The following is an 18,543-nucleotide window of genomic DNA, read 5'->3' as shown; positions in this document are numbered from 1 at the left end:
TATTACATTACATCCTGTCGTTTCTCTTCAAAAAGCATAGATATGATAATTCTGAACACAAAACGCGAATGAGACTGTCATTGCCCCTGTAATACATTTTTAAGGAAGAAAAAACGTTCTCTCTCTTACAGGCTTTCGTGGTTGGAATAGCATTTGCCTGGAGAGCTTCCTCAATATTCATCTGAATGGAACATACTTTCTTTGTGGCCAGCTTCGAGCTGAAAGGATTTTATGTGAACGGTCGCACATCTCTTGCTTGCCCTCGAGACCAAACCGTGATGTGCATTTGCACTTATAAAAACACCCAATAAAATGATTCCCTGTAATTAGAATCATATGACTGACCGGTCCGTTCCATTTTTTCACATGCTCTCAAATCACACATAATGCATGTTTTCCTGCTCGGTATGACAACCTCTCTATAACGCCCAAATCTGGATCAGTCTTTATCTTCTGTGTGAAGGAGGTATTGATTTGATTTTATTCTCTTCCATTTGGTTCAGATTTGTAACATTAGACAGAAATTCGAATTTGAATACCATTACAATAGTTGCCGTAAAAAGTGCAACATGGGTTTCAAGCTGCCACAACATAAGATCATCAATGCCGATAATATCAGGAGGATTAAAAAGCACCAATGCCATCCAGTAGAGACTTGCCGAAGACCTGGCTGCTTGTTACTGGGGACTGTATCAGAAGTGCTTCTATGTTTAACTGTCATGATGTCATATACTATCTGCATAAACCAGTCAACTATAACCCCATCACTCGTGGATCTTACCATTGAAGATCTCGGTTAGAAACGGTCTTCACCAACCCATGCTTGTGGTAAAAGGTGACTAACGGGGTTGGGTGGTCAGGCGCGTTGACTTTGTTGACACATGTCATCGTATCCCAATTGCGTATATCGATGTCCATTGAGTTGAGCACTGGATTGTCTGGTCCAGATTCGTTTTTTACAGACCGCCGCCATAAAGCTGGAATATTGCAAAGTGTGACGTTAAACAACAAACCAACCCATCACTCGTGGATCTATGGACATTTGTCTTTAGTTAGTCTTACTTCCGACATATTTCAAGATTGTCACTGTGTTTGGTAACGTTTTCGCATTATGCTTCAGCGGATGACATAATCCATTCAGCGCTCACATCAGTGACATCCTCGTTAGTTCAGTGGACGTGCCAACAACTACATGTTCTTCTTGGATATGAATATACAAACTGGAGTAATTGACAGCTTGATGAAAAACATCGCTTGATGCTATTACCGATAAAAACCCCCATTGACTCTAACTGAATAATATTTTATTACAAATTGCTGAGATAATGAATTTAATAACAGCACGTATTGTTTGTCAGTTTGCAAGTTTCCCTCTCCTGGTGCTAAGTTATGGAGATGAGACAAGGGGGAAAACTGGAAACGCCATGGGTGACACCGACCTCCACATCTCTCTTCTGGTGGAACTCCTTGACGGGCAGGTAATAGAACACATTGAAGAATATATCCCGGGTTCTTGCTGGTGTGAAGGCAATAGAACACATTGAAGAATATCTTTCGGGTTCTTGCTGGTGTGAGGAACTACTTGCTATCCCTATAAATCAAAAGTACAGCAGCCAATATAATTTACTAAAATATATGGACTTATGTTGATATCCCGCAATTCTTGATGCTATATATCACTTTATATCACTTTCCACGAAAAACATGGTTACATTGTAATTATTTGTGAGTCAGGTCTATATTCTATCTTTTTTAAGGGGGGTAAGAATCACGTTAATTCTTAACCATGTACAAGCTGTATCACAGCGAGTTGTACTTTGTACTTTGTGTCCAGGGTATTTGTGTACAACAGAAATACAGTTTAGTTGCAAACAGTAACAAATAGAACATATGTTTTAACATGAATTATAGGTTAGTATGTGTTATTCAAACCTGGATTATTTGTGTTCTAACATAATTTGCTTGAAAAAAGGTTCTTTGCAGTTTTGATGTTGCTAGTTTAAAAGTTTAATTTTATGGAATTTACCAAAAGTTGCTATACGTTGGGCATATTATTAAAATAATGATAATCGTGGTTTAAGGAACAGTTTTACAGTTTCTAAATTCATAAAGAAAAGTACATTGGCTACCACGTTAGGTTTTCGAATGTGGTAGTACCATGCAAAAGAGAGTATGCACAGTAATACTACTGAAATAGATGCAACACGAAAGGGATCTATTAAACGGGATCTAAAAAGCACTTTTTGGATTTTCGGATACATCACCTTGTTGCACCTGTTAAAGTTGTTTATTAACCGCTAATGTAACAGATCTAAAACCAGATCTATGATCATATGTTTGAAAGAGCCAGATATTGCCAAATCCTCATCTAAAAATAGCAGTATTAATTTTCGTAATGTTTACCTAATTGTAATGACCTTGTAACAGATTGTAAGAATTCTGAGTAAACAGATTCTGAACATCAACAGCAGACAGCCAGTATTTGACCCTTTCCCAAACACATTCGCTTAACATCCTATTATGTAAAGTATCATTTTTACAAAACCCTTATAGGCATACAATTAAACGGTTTCTAGTGGTGGCTCTCTATCATAACTCCTATAACGTCCCCGTTTAAAGCTGTTGTTGTTATTATTCATGACGCATCTTGAGCTAAAAGTGAGGCGAGTATTGTTTCAAGGACTGTACAAAGCTTAACAAGATCATGGACGCCTTTCATACTCTTTCAGACACTTACTACTTATGCAAATTGTGAGCTGAGAGTGCTATCGGTAGAGCAGAACATTTGGTGTCGTCCAAGATTTTCAGTACTCTATTCAAACAATTTCCACGGCTGTTTTGCCTCTAACGCCAAGTGCAATGAAATTTCGGCAGATGAGCGATCTTGAGTTGCCTCTGGTGTGGAAAGATTCATATTTGCTTGAATTGTTGTCATCATGCCTTAAACACAGCCTGACAGGTCATACAGCTCAGCTATTCCTTCCTCATTAATGAACTCTTAAAACAAGCGCAGGTTTCGATAGATGTTTTCTGCACGGAATCCCAATAGGGCTTCTGACAGAGTTGCAGAAGTGAGCACCCGTAATGGATAGAAGTTCTTTAAACAGATGGGTGACTCGGCACTTCCTAACTTGACAAGTTGTATATGTCAATTCGGGCATCTAATTCTCTCTGTGCCTTTTTCTTCTCTAACCACAGTGGCCAGAGTTTTCATTGTGCCTCCATCTCACTGTGCCCTTGGACTGCTGGATGTCAGGGAGTAGCAATAGAGGAAGTTCATTTACCCTTTGTCAAGTTCATGTCAGAGTTGTTTTTGTCTATAGCAGTGCTACATACGCACCTGCAATCAGCGGTCGTTCTTGTTAATGGTTTTCATTTGCTTTATCCAATGACATAATTCCAAACTCCTGTCATTCTTTAACAATATATTAAAAATTAATTTAAATGTTGTGTTACAAAGCTGTACTGATATATCTATTATTCTTCCCCAATGAGAAATGGATGGCACTTTGAAAGGGAATAAACACTTCTTTACTCGAATACATCCGAAAGTGGGATCAAATATCACACAGCAACAAGTTTGTCTTGAATATATTTGTCGATATCAGGTATAGGCTGTGTCTGAATTGTTAACAGATATCCCTGTTACTTTTGTAAACCAGTATAGTCACTGTCAATATGATATCTTATGAATGTACATGCAACACAATAATACATTAAAAATTGTACTGTTTTATTGTATTGCTTCCGTCCACAATTACAGGCGATTCATGGGTATTGTCACATGGCTCTTGTCAAAGTTAGGCAAGGTAGAGGAATACAAGATACGCTGTAGACACTACTAAAGAAAATCTGTCATTGCTGGAAGAACAGCTCTGTTTGAGGGCATGTTTATCAGTGAGCACCGCAACGATCACCATATATTTTACAAACAATGCATTCTTATATCAATGATGCTTTACAAAAAATGAAATCACTTTTTAGTTAATCAGCAGCATATCTTATGGGTGTGCCGATATCAATTTCAAAGTCATCGTATGGTTCCTTCACTTGTTCAGTTAGACGTCGTGTTTGTAACATTACCCAAGTTTGCTAATGGTTGGCCATTTATTCCTAAGTGCATGGAACTGTTTTATTAGGATACCTATCTGAAGAGAGTTGGGTTCACTTTTTACTGCATAAGAATCGTGTCATTGCAAACTGAAGTCATGTCACGACACCGGCAGTACCTATAACGTTCATGTTGAGTTATTTAGAACCATCGGAGTGCACTTGACACATTGCAGACGTGATTGTTTTCAAAAATCGGAAGTGAAATGTCACCCGATGATCAGTCTCTGATCATAGTAACATGAGACCTTCTATACAAAGGTCATTAGGTATATTTGTTTGAAAAAAACACTGGGAAGGATGTCATGAAATATTGTATGTATTTCTGTTTAAAAAACTAGAGGGATGAGAAACTGTTTGATACTCGCACCGCATCAGACAATGTTTGTAATCCTAGTTGGATATGAAGATTTTGCAGAGGTTAGCTGGCACCTGGTGAAAATCCCAACGGTTAGGGGTTCATGCGAGAATGGTCTATTTCCATCTTTGCAACTAATGCCAACACATGAAATATGTTCTGTTGACAACGAATGATTTTTTGAACGATTAGCTTAAATGTCATCTCCACTGAAGATCCCACACCAAACAGTCTAAACAGTTAAGATAGGAAGTTTGTTTGTTGGTTAAACTTGGCAATGTGTGACCCTGTGTGTTTCACCATATTCCGTTGATATCATCTACTATTGTCCGTGTTCCATAATTGATCATTTATAGGTCACTTACATATGATGAAATATTCCTTTCTGAAGCATAAATAATTTCCTTTCAAATTTATCTTTTGTTACTATCCGTGAATATCCGGTTAGATTTGGCCTTCAGCAACCTGTGCTTGTCGTAAGAGGCGACTAACGGGATCGGGTGGTCAGGCTGGCTGACTTGGTTGACACATGTCATCGTATCCCCATCGTATCATCGATGTTCATGCTGATGATCACTGGATCGCCTGGCCCAGACTCGATTCTTCAGGACTGACACTGAGTCTGAATGCTCAACTATGAACGGTTGTCTGCAAATATTGAGTCTTGACTAGGCAATCAAGTGATTGACATCATGAGCATCGATCCACGCAATTAAGATACGATGAATAAACCAAATCAGCGAGCTTTATCACTCAATCCCGTTAGTCGTCTCGTATAACAAGCATGGGTTACTTGATTCTAACCTGCATCTTCAGGTCTGAGATAGGAACTACAGTGGATTACGGTGGAAGGTTAAAACACTATCCTATGCCTTTGGGTATGAGCCAGCATCACCAGCCTTGTAATAATATCTAGAGCGTGCTCACCATGGACCTCCTGGGATGGATTCCAAAAAACATATATCCAGTAACTTCACCACCGTTGGCCTTCCAGCTACACCTCACTGTGACGTGTAATGGGTATTCTGATAACATCAGCAGCGTTGATGCTTTTATCTACATATTTGGTGGCTGTGTGAATGTATGAAGTATTAAAGGAATAATACCCAGAACGGCCAGTCGTCAATTTTAGTGTCATGGGAGACAAACATTTCAGTGTTATTCTTTGTGGAACATTGTTGTAGTTGTATTGCACTGTTTCTCTTGGGATTCTGTAGAGGACAGGGGTGCGTAGTCATTATATTTACACTTGGGGACAGGTCTGGTCCTATTCCGTGATATTCCAGTGTGGTGTGACCGAGGCAGTTAGAGAATGTTCTGTTGTGTTTATAAAGGGGCGTCAGTTATGCCTTACATGACACCTCAGATTACAAGAAAACCAACAGTAGTGTCAAGATGTCATCTCCACTGAAGATCCCACACCAAACAGTCTAAACAGTTAAGATAGGAAGTTTGTTTGTTGGTTAAACTTGGCAATGTGTGACCCTGTGTGTTTCACCATATTCCGTTGATATCATCTACTATTGTTCGTGTTCCATAATTGATCATTTATAGGTCACTTACATATGATGAAATATTCCTTTCTGAAGCATAAATAATTTCCTTTCAAATTTATCTTTTGTTACTATCCGTGAATATCCGGTTAGATTTGGCCTTCAGCAACCTGTGCTTGTCGTAAGAGGCGACTAACGGGATCGGGTGGTCACGCTGGCTGACTTGGTTGACACATGTCATCGTATCCCCATCGTATCATCGATGTTCATGCTGATGATCACTGGATCGCCTGGCCCAGACTCGATTCTTCAGGACTGACACTGAGTCTGAATGCTCAACTATGAACGGTTGTCTGCAAATATTGAGTCTTGACTAGGCAATCAAGTGATTGACATCATGAGCATCGATCCACGCAATTAAGATACGATGAATAAACCAAATCAGCGAGCTTTATCACTCAATCCCGTTAGTCGTCTCGTATAACAAGCATGGGTTACTTGATTCTAACCTGCATCTTCAGGTCTGAGATAGGAACTACAGTGGATTACGGTGGAAGGTTAAAACACTATCCTATGCCTTTGGGTATGAGCCAGCATCACCAGCCTTGTAATAATATCTAGAGCGTGCTCACCATGGACCTCCTGGGATGGATTCCAAAAAACATATATCCAGTAACTTCACCACCGTTGGCCTTCCAGCTACACCTCACTGTGACGTGTAATGGGTATTCTGATAACATCAGCAGCGTTGATGCTTTTATCTACATAGTTGGTGGCTGTGTGAATGTATGAAGTATTAAAGGAATAATACCCAGAACGGCCAGTCGTCAATTTTAGTGTCATGGGAGACAAACATTTCAGTGTTATTCTTTGTGGAACATTGTTGTAGTTGTATTGCACTGTTTCTCTTGGGATTCTGTAGAGGACAGGGGTGCGTAGTCATTATATTTACACTTGGGGACAGGTCTGGTCCTATTCCGTGATATTCCAGTGTGGTGTGACCGAGGCAGTTAGAGAATGTTCTGTTGTGTTTATAAAGGGGCGTCAGTTATGCCTTACATGACACCTCAGATTACAAGAAAACCAACAGTAGTGTCAAGATTCCTTTCTACCCTGAATACTCAGCCAAGGAGGCTTGACTACTTTTCTAGTCAGGTGAATATTCTATAATCACTGTTTTCATATATTGCAATTGATTGTATTTGTACTGACATTGGGTTTGCTCTTCCATGCTTGTTGGTTTCCCATCTGGTTCTTTTACGTACTGAACTGTAATTGAATTTTTGTTTCAACATGTGAATCAATGCATATTTAAACTGTTCATAGATAATATAGTTAATATCACAAAAAATAAAAACAACGCACTATAATATACTGTCACATTCAACACATGATAAAAACAACGCCTACATAACAGATTTTACATAACATAGTAGGGCTAAAATATCCTTTCTCGCATTTGAAATATCGACTGCCTCAACGGAATCCAGAGGGGACCAACTAAACAAACTGATTAATCATATGTCAATCAACGATCTAGGCCATCGGGGTCAGATGACACGCAATGACCAAGGTCATCGAGCCTTACCACACGAGCTATAACGTCTCCTCTTACCACAAGCATAGATTGCTGGGGACCTATTCTAATCTGGAATCCTAACTCGGCAATCACATAAATAAACCTCTTTGGAGCCAACTGCATGGATAGCCCATTCTGAGTTATTTTCAGTTATATATGTGGAAATATAAATTTTAACTCAACATTTCTGTATTGAGCTAGCTTAACGGACATTCTTTGAATAATAGCCAGCGGAGAAGTGCAATTTTTTCACTGAATTGTGCACTTTGTGTTATAAGCATGAAACTTGGCATGATTGTAGGTTATACCATTCTTACTGAATAAAGATCGAGATGCCTCGCAGATTTTTTATATTTTCCATAATTTTAGGGAAAAAAGTGAAAAAAAATATTAAAATTATACAATTTTTGTCATAACTTGTTACAAAATTCTCCAACTCTCATAAGTCATATATCAACTTGTAGGAAAATCATAGCTGGTCATTTTCCATCTATACATGTATTTTTATCTTTAACGGTTAGGTCTACGGAAGTCAATTTATATCATGACTACCCGAAAATGGGAAAATTGGCGGCCATTTTTCAAAATGGCCACCATATAGAGTACATCAGTAAAATAAGTATGAGATCATCCCATGATCTACATTTTTTTTTATCATTTCTTTGCAAATTCAATACGAGAAGCCTCACAGAATGTGGGGCATTTTTCATATTTGGGGGTGGGGGGGGTATTTAAACTCAATTTTAAATCCTCATAAATTATGTATCTAGAATATTGTGAGAACAGATGAGAGTTTATTTTAAGGAATATATCATTAGATTTACTTATATGTATAATGTATGAGCTTGGTTGGCTATAGATCACCTATAAAAACATATCAAAATCAACACAACATCAATGTCAAAGTAGCTATCTCATCACTCTATGGAATGTTACTCAATCATGTGTAATTGTATCTAGCTTGACTGAATCAGAAAAGTGTAGTGCACTTTAGAGATGCTTTAACGCACTTGGACTGGTTTGAACATTTTATACACATGCATTCAGCAATTCCCGGCAGCTCTTTCAAGCCTTCGTGAGAGTTGTCCATAGTTACTAGTATGTTGGATCAAAGTTGATTCTGTTGGGGGAATGATTCTGTTGGGGGAATATTGTCCAGTGTTCTCCCCTTTGTGGCAAACAAATGTTTTCTTGCTTCATTCACTTTCGTGACGTTGCTAGCTCTGTCATACAGCAGTACAACAAATCTCTCAAGCCGATGAATCTGTGCATTAGGATTTCAAGAGGTGGACAAGCGAGGGAAATAAAGGTGCCTGTGAGTTCAGGAAAAGCATTCCATGTATTCCGCGAGGCCTCCTTTTCAGTTCCACCAAAGGATGACATACTGTCATGGCCTGTGAAGCTGTGAAACACGGAGAACGCTTGGTGCAGCAATGGCCAACACAACCACATCTGTGTCAACAATACGAATGTGGAACTTCTTCCATGAAGACAAGATATACACAGTCGAATCAAGGGATGGAAACCTGGATGAGTTTGTCTGACATGAAAATCAGTCTTGCCCACCAACTATATCTCATCAAGTTTCTCTACGTGCATGCGCAAAATCAGTTCTTCTCAATTGCTTTGAAGAAAATTTCACCACCAACTGACTCAACACCAGATGTTGGACGTATCAATCCTTGATGGATCTGCAGTAATACACATGCTAAAACCAGCAGCTCCAATAGCATTTGATGAATATGCTGATAATGTGTTCTTGAAGTACTTGCAGTCTCTTCTGGACACTAATCAGAGAGTGGATATTGTCTGGGACGAATACAAAACGGACAGCGTAAAAATCCAGTGTAAGAACAAAAAGAGGAAGTGGAAAAAAACGACGAGTTGAAGCCAGTTCTGAGGAACTGGCAAGAATTCCCGAGGTGTGATGCCAGCAAGAAATATCTTTTTGCTTTCCTTGTACAGAAAATAGACTTGACAGAATCAAACAAGTCATCAGCCCAATTGGCGAATATGTGGTGTCCAATCAACCAAAAGACCTTTTGGAATTGGCACCCTGTAACTATGAAGAGACAAAAATATAAAAGAAAGTTGCTTCACTGATGCTTTACATAAAGGATGGAAGAAGTTTTACAAGCCGTACTGTTGACACTGGTGTGGTTGTGTTGGCCATAGCTGCAACAGGCATTCTCGATCTTGAAGAAGTATGGGTGGGGTTAGGTACCAGAAAACTCTTCCGCTATATTTTAATTCATGAACTTGCATCAGGTCTGGGTCCTGAGAAAAGTAGATCCCTTCCAATGTTTCACAGCTTCACATTCTGTGACAATGTGTCATCCTTTGATATGAAAAGACCTTGTGGAATGCATGGAACGCTTTTCCTGAACTTACAGGCACCTCTATTTTCCTCACCTGTCCACCACTTGAAATCACTAATCACTAATGCTGATTCATCAGCTTGAGAGATTTGTTGTACTGCTGTATGACAGAGCCAGCAACCTCATGAATGTGAATGAAGCAAGAAAGCATTTGTTCACCATGATGGGGAGAACTTTGGACAATATTCCCCCAACAGAATCAGCTTTGATCCAACATATAAAGAGAGCTGTAAATAAGGGGGAGTTATGTTTCAGAGCAATCCCTGATGAAATCACAGGAGTTACCAAGCCCTCTGCATAGGCTTGGCAATAACTCTAGGGGAGAGCTTGGACCTGTATGGACAACTCTTCTGTTGGCATGAAAGGGCTGCCAGGAATTGCTGAAATGCATGTGTATAAAATGTTCAAATTGGTCCAAGTGTTTAAAAGCAGCTCTAAAGTGCACTACACTTTTCTGATTCAGTCAAGCTAGATACAATTACACATGATTGAGTAACCTTCAATAGATTAATGAGATAGCTACTTTGACATTGATGTTGAAATGAAATATGTTTGCGTTGATTTTGATAAGTTTTCATAGGTGATCTATAGCCAACCAAGCTCATACATTATACATGTAAGTAAATCTAATGATATATTCCTTAAAATAAACTCTCATCTGTTCTCACAATATTCTAGATACATAGTTTGTGAGGATTTAAAATTGAGTTAAAATAACATTTGTTGGAAAATGCAATTTTTTCCCCCCAAATATGAAAAATTGCCACAATCTGTGAGGCTTCTCGTATTGAATTTGCAAAGAAATGATAAAAATATTTTAGATCATAGGATGATCTCATACTTATTTTACTGATGTACTCTATATGGTGGCCATTTTGAAAAATGGCCGCCAATTTTCCCATTTTCGGGTAGTCATGATATAAATTGACTTCCGTAGACCTAACCGTTAAAGATAAAAATACATGTATAGATGGAAAATGACCAGCTATGGATTTCCTAAAATGTGATATATGACTTATGAGAATTGGAGAATTTTGTAAAAAGTTATGACGTAAATAGTATTATTATTTTATTTTTTTTCACTTTTTTCCCCCAAATTATGGAAAATATAAAAAAAATCTGCGAGGCCTCTCGATCTTTATTCAGTTAGAATGGTATAACCTACAATCATGCCAAATTTCATGCTTGTAACACAAAGTGCACAATTTGATCACTTATCCGTTGGGCTATTAACATTGCTGTTTCCCCAAAAATTTCTTAAGCATAAGGTATAACAAAATTACATGACATAAACGTATCAATGAGGTCTTAATCGAGGTGGATTATTGGCAAAGTTGTGACAGATATTTGAACGAGAGAAGTATGGGTTATGATTCATGTGCTCTATTGCACGACTATGTTCTTTAGAAGGACATTCACAACCTCACTGACTGACTAACTGACTGAGTTTAGTTTTACGACGCTTTTAGCAATATTCTAGCAATATCACGGCGGGGGACACCAGAAATGGGCTTAACACATTGTGCCCATGTGGGGAATCGAAACCGCCCCCACAACCTCAAGCAGAAAGGGACTGACCATCACATTATTTGCATTTTATAACTCTAAAGAGAACACTGGGAAACATTCCTGGTTGCATTTAATGACCCTTCCAGACAGTGGAGATGTGAGAATGGCCTCTTTCCGTAGACGCCAGACTTACGTTGTCACGTTCTGCACACTGGTGAGTGCACTTAATGACTCAGTGAACAGCCTAAGACATGAAAGGATCACCTGGATTTCATCTGACTGCAAGTGACATGTTGAAAGTGGAATGATTTGGTTCTACTAGAGGATTACCGTATTTAGAACGACCTGAACGAGAAGGGAAAAGACCCACACTAAGCAACTGCATGACATGCATACTGGACAGGTTTGAGTATACTGACAGCAGCATTCAGACTCAGTGTCAGTCCTGCAGTTATGCTGGTTACAAATAATGAACTGACAAGGAAATATTGATTTCTGTTTCAGTAAGTAATATTTCAACATATCATAGTGACCTTTAAGTAACCCTTTTTAGTTTATGTGATATCCTTTAATAAACATTAAATTTCCTTTTCCCTTCCTCTGATTTACAAACTTAAACCTGATGTCTAAAGACCAGGGAGACCCTCTGAACGGTTAGATATTCAGATCTAGGTATAACGATTCAGCGTGACAAAACCTATCCAGGTTTCCTCTCTACCACGATTTTACACACACAATAGTTAGTATCTATATTCATGGGATGTTCCCGATCGCCGATATCGTTCTCAACAGGGAAATATATAATCAAACAATTATTATCAGAATAGACTGCATTCTGGGCCGGTTTAGCACATGTACACATTTAGGAGCTGCCTTTGTCAATAAGGTCACACGAGTACAGACAACACAGCGATTCTGTTGCCATATTAGATGGGAACTATATTCCCCAACTGACCGTCAGTTTGTTTTAGTCCACAGTTTGTCTGCCAATATGCAGCGATCTAGAGCCTTCTTACATAAGTGATTTGGTCGTGTAACCACAAAGGGTACAGAAGTTAAAAGTTGTATACAGAGAGCTCACTGTTGGTCCTTTCGGAGCTTCTGCTCGACGGGCAGATACTCAGTTTAACCTATTCCTCACTCACATAAGTGACTGTTTATTTCCCCTATAAAACACATTTTTCAGCAATTGTATTGGTGGCACTGAATCCAGATTTTGCTTATGTCGAGCGAGTACTTTGACCACTTGGCGATCCTTTTCGTAAAGCGTGGTGTTTCAGGGATCGGTTATTAACTAGAATACACTGTCAGTTCCCGTAGGAACCTCCAGGGTTTTAAGAAATGAAATGCTCATTTCAATGGTTATTTGAAACATTCGTTCACGAAGTTCTTCAGTATGCTTGTATTTTTAGGTGAACAATTGCTTTGCCTTTGCATGTATTTGTAACGGGTGACCGGATCGACAGGGTGCGACAGGGTGAACAACTTGTATCATCAGATTGGCATTTTAGAAGATGCTATTTGATGAACATAGAGAATTTTCGGGGCAACTGTTCTTTAGCTCTAGCTGATGATGGGACCAGAACAAGCCCTGAAACGTTAATATATACAATACAATAAAAAGAAGATGAAACCCAGAAAATTCTCTATGTTCAACTTGTATCAACCCTATTTTGTAATGATTCATAGGCACATTTTCGTGATGTAGTCGGACTCAGTGTGCGAAATAGTTTCCAAACTTTGTTAGCCATTCGGGCTAGCTATGCCTGAAACTTACTAGCCCATAAAATAATTCACAAGCCCGAAATTTGAATGTAGAAACGGGTTTCATCATTAAGCTGCTGATATGATAAACATTTTTATAAGGCCATAATATTGCATGATTTAAAAGTGTATCATATATCATATATTTACAAACTGACCCCATGAAAAGTCACTAGCCAGTCGGGCCAGTGACTGTGGAGATTTACAGTCCCGACTGGATTTTTACTAGCCACTGGCTAGCGGGCCAGTGACTATTTCGAACACTGGTCGGACTTGCGTTATCGACTTTGTTCTTAGCAGACAGCGTTCTTATATGAATAAGGAATTATGTTTTGTCGTCTTATTTCCACAACTTTTAAGTATGGTAATCCTTATTACTTCCATTGTAGCGACGTGTAATGTTTGTGCATTCTGCCATTGTTTATTCAACCCTTACCTGATATAACACCTGGGGCCAACTTTCGTTTCAACAGACAGGCCACTTGTAGAGTGGAGAGAGTCCCTGTTTAATGTTAGAAGTTTAGGTTGCCTGTTGTACATGTGAATGTGTTGCCGTATCTGTATGGCATGCGACTGAATACTAAGAATTTATTGTTTTCACCTTTCATCCTTTTTCTGTTTAAAAGAAACCCATCAATTATAGGGTTTTGAATCAAGGCCTTGTTGCTTGATCTTTATATGCGTTTCTTTAGACTTTAGTACGGACACAACAATGATAATCTTATCCATAATGTATTATTCAGTGTGATAACGTTTGAATAAAATATTTTAACGACGAAGCGCAAATGGCAAAAAACTGTTTCACAGAAAAGCCTCTAAACCTGGGTATTACATTACATCCTGTCGTTTCTCTTCAAAAAGCATAGATATGATAATTCTGAACACAAAACGCGAATGAGACTGTCATTGCCCCTGCAATACATTTTTAAGGAAGAAAAAACGTTCTCTCTCTTACAGGCTTTCGTGGTTGGAATAGCATTTGCCTGGAGAGCTTCCTCAATATTCATCTGAATGGAACATACTTTCTTTGTGGCCAGCTTCGAGCTGAAAGGATTTTATGTGAACGGTCGCACATCTCTTGCTTGCCCTCGAGACCAAACCGTGATGTGCATTTGCACTTATAAAAACACCCAATAAAATGATTCCCTGTAATTAGAATCATATGACTGACCGGTCCGTTCTATTTTTTTCACATGCTCTCAAATCACACATAATGCATGTTTTCCTGCTCGGTATGACAACCTCTCTATAACGCCCAAATCTGGATCAGTCTTTATCTTCTGTGTGAAGGAGGTATTGATTTGATTTTATTCTCTTCCATTTGGTTCAGATTTGTAACATTAGACAGAAATTTGAATTTGAATACCATTACAATAGTTGCCGTAAAAAGTGCAACATGGGTTTCAAGCTGCCACAACATAAGATCATCAATGCCGATAATATCAGGTGGGTTAAAAAGCACCAATGCCATCCAGTAGAGACTTGCCGAAGACCTGGCTGCTTGTTACTGGGGACTGTATCAGAAGTGCTTCTATGTTTAACTGTCATGATGTCATATACCATCTGCATAAACCAGGGGCGGTGGGGTAGCCTAGTGGTTAAACCGTTGGCTCGTCATGCCGAAGACTCGGGTTCGAATCCCCACATGGGTACAATGTGTGAAGCCCATTTCTAGTGTTCCCCGCCGTGATGTTGCTGGAATATTGCTAAAGCGGGATAAAACCAAACTCAGTCAGTCAGTCAGCCAGTCAGCATAAACCAGTCAACTGGTCGGATGGTCAGGCGCGTTGACTTTGTTGACACATGTCATCGTATCGCAACTGCGTATATCGATGTTCATGAATATTGTGCACTGGATTGGCTGGTCCAGATTCGTTTTTTACAGACCGCCGCCATATAGCTGGAATATTGCTAAGTGTGAAGTTAAACAACAAACCAACCCATCACTCGTGGATCTATGGACATTTGTCTTTAGTTAATATTTCTGACATATTTCAAGATTGTCACTGTGTTTGGTAACGTTTTCGCGGATGACATAATCCATGCAGCGCTCACATTAGTGACATCCTCGTTAGTTCAGTGGACGTGCCAACAACTACATGTTCTTCTTGGATATGAATATACAAACTGGAGTAATTAACAGCTTGATGAAAAACATCGCTTGATGCTATTACCGATAAAAACCCCCATTGACTCTAACTGAATAATATTTTATTACAAATTGCTGAGATAATGAATTTAATAACAGCACGTATTGTTTGTCAGTTTGCAAGTTTCCCTCTCCTGGTGCTAAGTTATGGAGATGAGACAAGGGGGAAAACTGGAAACGCCATGGGTGACACCGACCTCAACATCTCTCTTCTGGTGGAACTCCTTGACGGGCAGGCAATAGAACACATTGAAGAACATCTCCCGGGTTCTTGCTGGTGTGAAGGCAATAGAACACATTGAAGAATATCTCCCGGGTTCTTGCTGGTGTGAAGGCAATTGAACACATTGAAGAATATCTCCCGGGTTCGTGCTGGTGTGAAGGCAATAGAACACATTGAAGAATATCTTCCGGGTTCTTGCTGGTGTGAAGGCAATAGAACACACTGAAGAATATCTCCCGGGTTCGTGCTGGTGTGAAGGCAATAGAACACATTGAAGAGTATCTTCCGGGTTCTTGCTGGTGTGAAGAACTACTTGCTATCCCTATAAATCAAAAGTGCAGCAGCCAATATACTTTACTAAAATATATGGACTTATGGTGATATCCCGCCATTCTTGATGCAGGGTTATATCACGTTCCACGAAAAACGTGATTATATTGCAATTATTTGTGAGTCAGGTCTATATTCTATCTTTTTTATATTTATTTATTTATTTATTTATTTATTTATTTATTTATTTATTTATATTTTATTTATTTAATTATTTTTTTGGGGTGGGGGGTTAAGAATCACGTGAATTCTCAGCCACGTACCAGCTGTAGCATAGCGAGCTGTACTTTGTACTTTGTGTCCAGAGTATTTGTGTACAACCGAAATACAGTTTAGTTGCAAACAGTAACAACTAGAACATAATTATGTTTTAACATGAATTATAGGTTAGTTTCTGTTATTTATACCTGGATTATTTTTGTGTTTTAACATAATTTGCTTGAAAAAGAGGTTCTTTGCAGTATTGATGTTGCTAGTTAAAAAGTTTAATTTTATGGAAATTACCAAAAGTTGCTATACATTGGGCAAATTATTAAAAACAATGATAATCGTGGCTTAGGAAACAGTTTTACAGTTTCTAAATTCATAAAGAAAAGTACATTGGCTACCACTGTAGGTTTCCGAATGTAGTAGTACCATGCAAAAGAGAGTATTTACAGTAATACTACTGAAATAGGTGACTCACGAAAGGGATCTGTTCAACGGGATCTAAAAAGCCCTTTTTGGATTTTCGGATACATCACTTCTTTCCACCTTTAAAGGTTGTTTATTAACCGCTGATGTAACATGTTAAAACAGATCTATGATCATATGTTTGAAAGAGCCAGATATTGCCAAATCCTCATCTAAAAATAGCAGTATTAATTTTCGTAATGTTTACCTAATTGTAATGACCTTGTAACAGATTGTAAGAATTCTGAGTAAACAGATTCTGAACATCAACAGCAGCCAGCCAGTATTTCATCCTTTCCAAAACACATTCGCTTAACATCCTATTATGTAAAGTTTAATTTTTACAAAACCCTTATAGGCATACAATTATACGGTTTCTATTGGTGGTATCACTTAAACTCCAATTACGTCCCCGTTTAAAGCTGTTGGTGTTATTATTCATGACGCATCTTGAGCTAAAAGTGAGGCGAGTATTGTTTCAAGGACTGTACAAAGCTTAACAAGATCATGGACGCCTTTCTTACTCTTTCAGACACTTACTACTTATGCAAATTGTGAGCTGAGAGTGCTATCGGTAGAGCAGAACATTTGGTGTCGTCCAAGATTTTCAGTAGTCTATTCAAACAATTTTCACGGCTGTTTTGCCTCTAACGCCAAGTGCAATGAAAGTTCGGCAGATGAGCGAACTTGAGTTGCCTCTGGTGTTGAAAGATTCATATTTGCTTGAATTGTTGTCATCATGCCTTAAACACAGCCTGACAGGTCATACAGCTCAGCTATTCCTTCCTCATTAATGAACTCTTAAAACAAACGCAGGCTTCCATGGATGTTTTCTGCACGGAATCCCAATAGGGCTTCTGACAGAGTTGCAGAAGTGAAAACCCCCAATGGATAGAAGTTCTTTAAACAGATGGGTGACTCGGCACTTCCTAACTTGACAAGTTGTATATGTCAATTCGGGCATCTAATTCTCTCTGTGCCTTTTTCTTCTCTAACCACAGTGGCCAGAGTTTTCATTGTGCCCCCATCTCACTGTGCCCTTGGACTGCTGGATGTCAGGGAGTAGCAATAGAGGAAGTTCATTTACCCTTTGTCAAGTTCATGTCAGAGTTGTTTTTGTCTATAGCAGTGCTACATACGCACCTGCAATCAGCGGTCGTTCTTGTTAATGCTTTCATTTGCTTTATCCAATGACATAATTCCAAACTCCTGTCATTCTTTAACAATATATTAAAAATTAATTTAAATGTTGTGTTACAAAGCTGTACTGATTTATCTATTATTATTCCCCAATGACAAATGGATGGCACTTTGAAAGGGAATAAACACTTCTTTACTCGAATACATCCAAAAGCGGGATCAAATTTCACACAGCAACAAGTTTGTCTTGAATATATTTGTCGGTATCAGGTATAGGCTGCGTCTGAACTGTTAACAGATATCCCTGTTACTTTTGTAAACCAGTATAGTCACTATCAATATGATATCTTATGACTGTACATGCAACACAACAATTCATTGACAAATTGTACTGTTTTATTGTACTGCGTCCGTCCACAATTACAGGCGATTCTTAGGTATTGTGACATGGCTCTTGTCAAAGTTAGGCAAGGTAGAGGAATACAAGATACGCTGTAGACACTACTAAAAGAAAATCTGTCATTGCTGGAAGAACAGCTCTGCTTGAGGGCATGTTTATCTGTGAGCACACTATGCAACAATCACCATATATTTTACAAACAATGCATTCTTATATCAATGATGCTTTACAAAAATGAAATCACTTTTTAGTTAATCAGCAGAATATCTCATGGGTGTGCCGATATCAATTTCAAAGTCATCGTATGGTTCCTTCACTTCAATTAGACATCGTGTTTGTTACATTACCCCAGTTTGCTAATGGTTGGCCATTTATTCCTAAGTGCATGTATCTGTTTTATTAGGATACCTATCTGAAGAGAGTTGGGTTTACTTTTTA

This window comes from Haliotis rubra, unplaced genomic scaffold, assembly GCF_003918875.1.
Source record: "Haliotis rubra isolate DU_JTF1 unplaced genomic scaffold, ASM391887v1 Scf5, whole genome shotgun sequence".
Classification (NCBI taxonomy): domain Eukaryota; kingdom Metazoa; phylum Mollusca; class Gastropoda; order Lepetellida; family Haliotidae; genus Haliotis; species Haliotis rubra.
The sequence above is the reverse complement of the archived record's forward strand: the minus strand, read 5'-3'. Positions refer to the sequence as shown.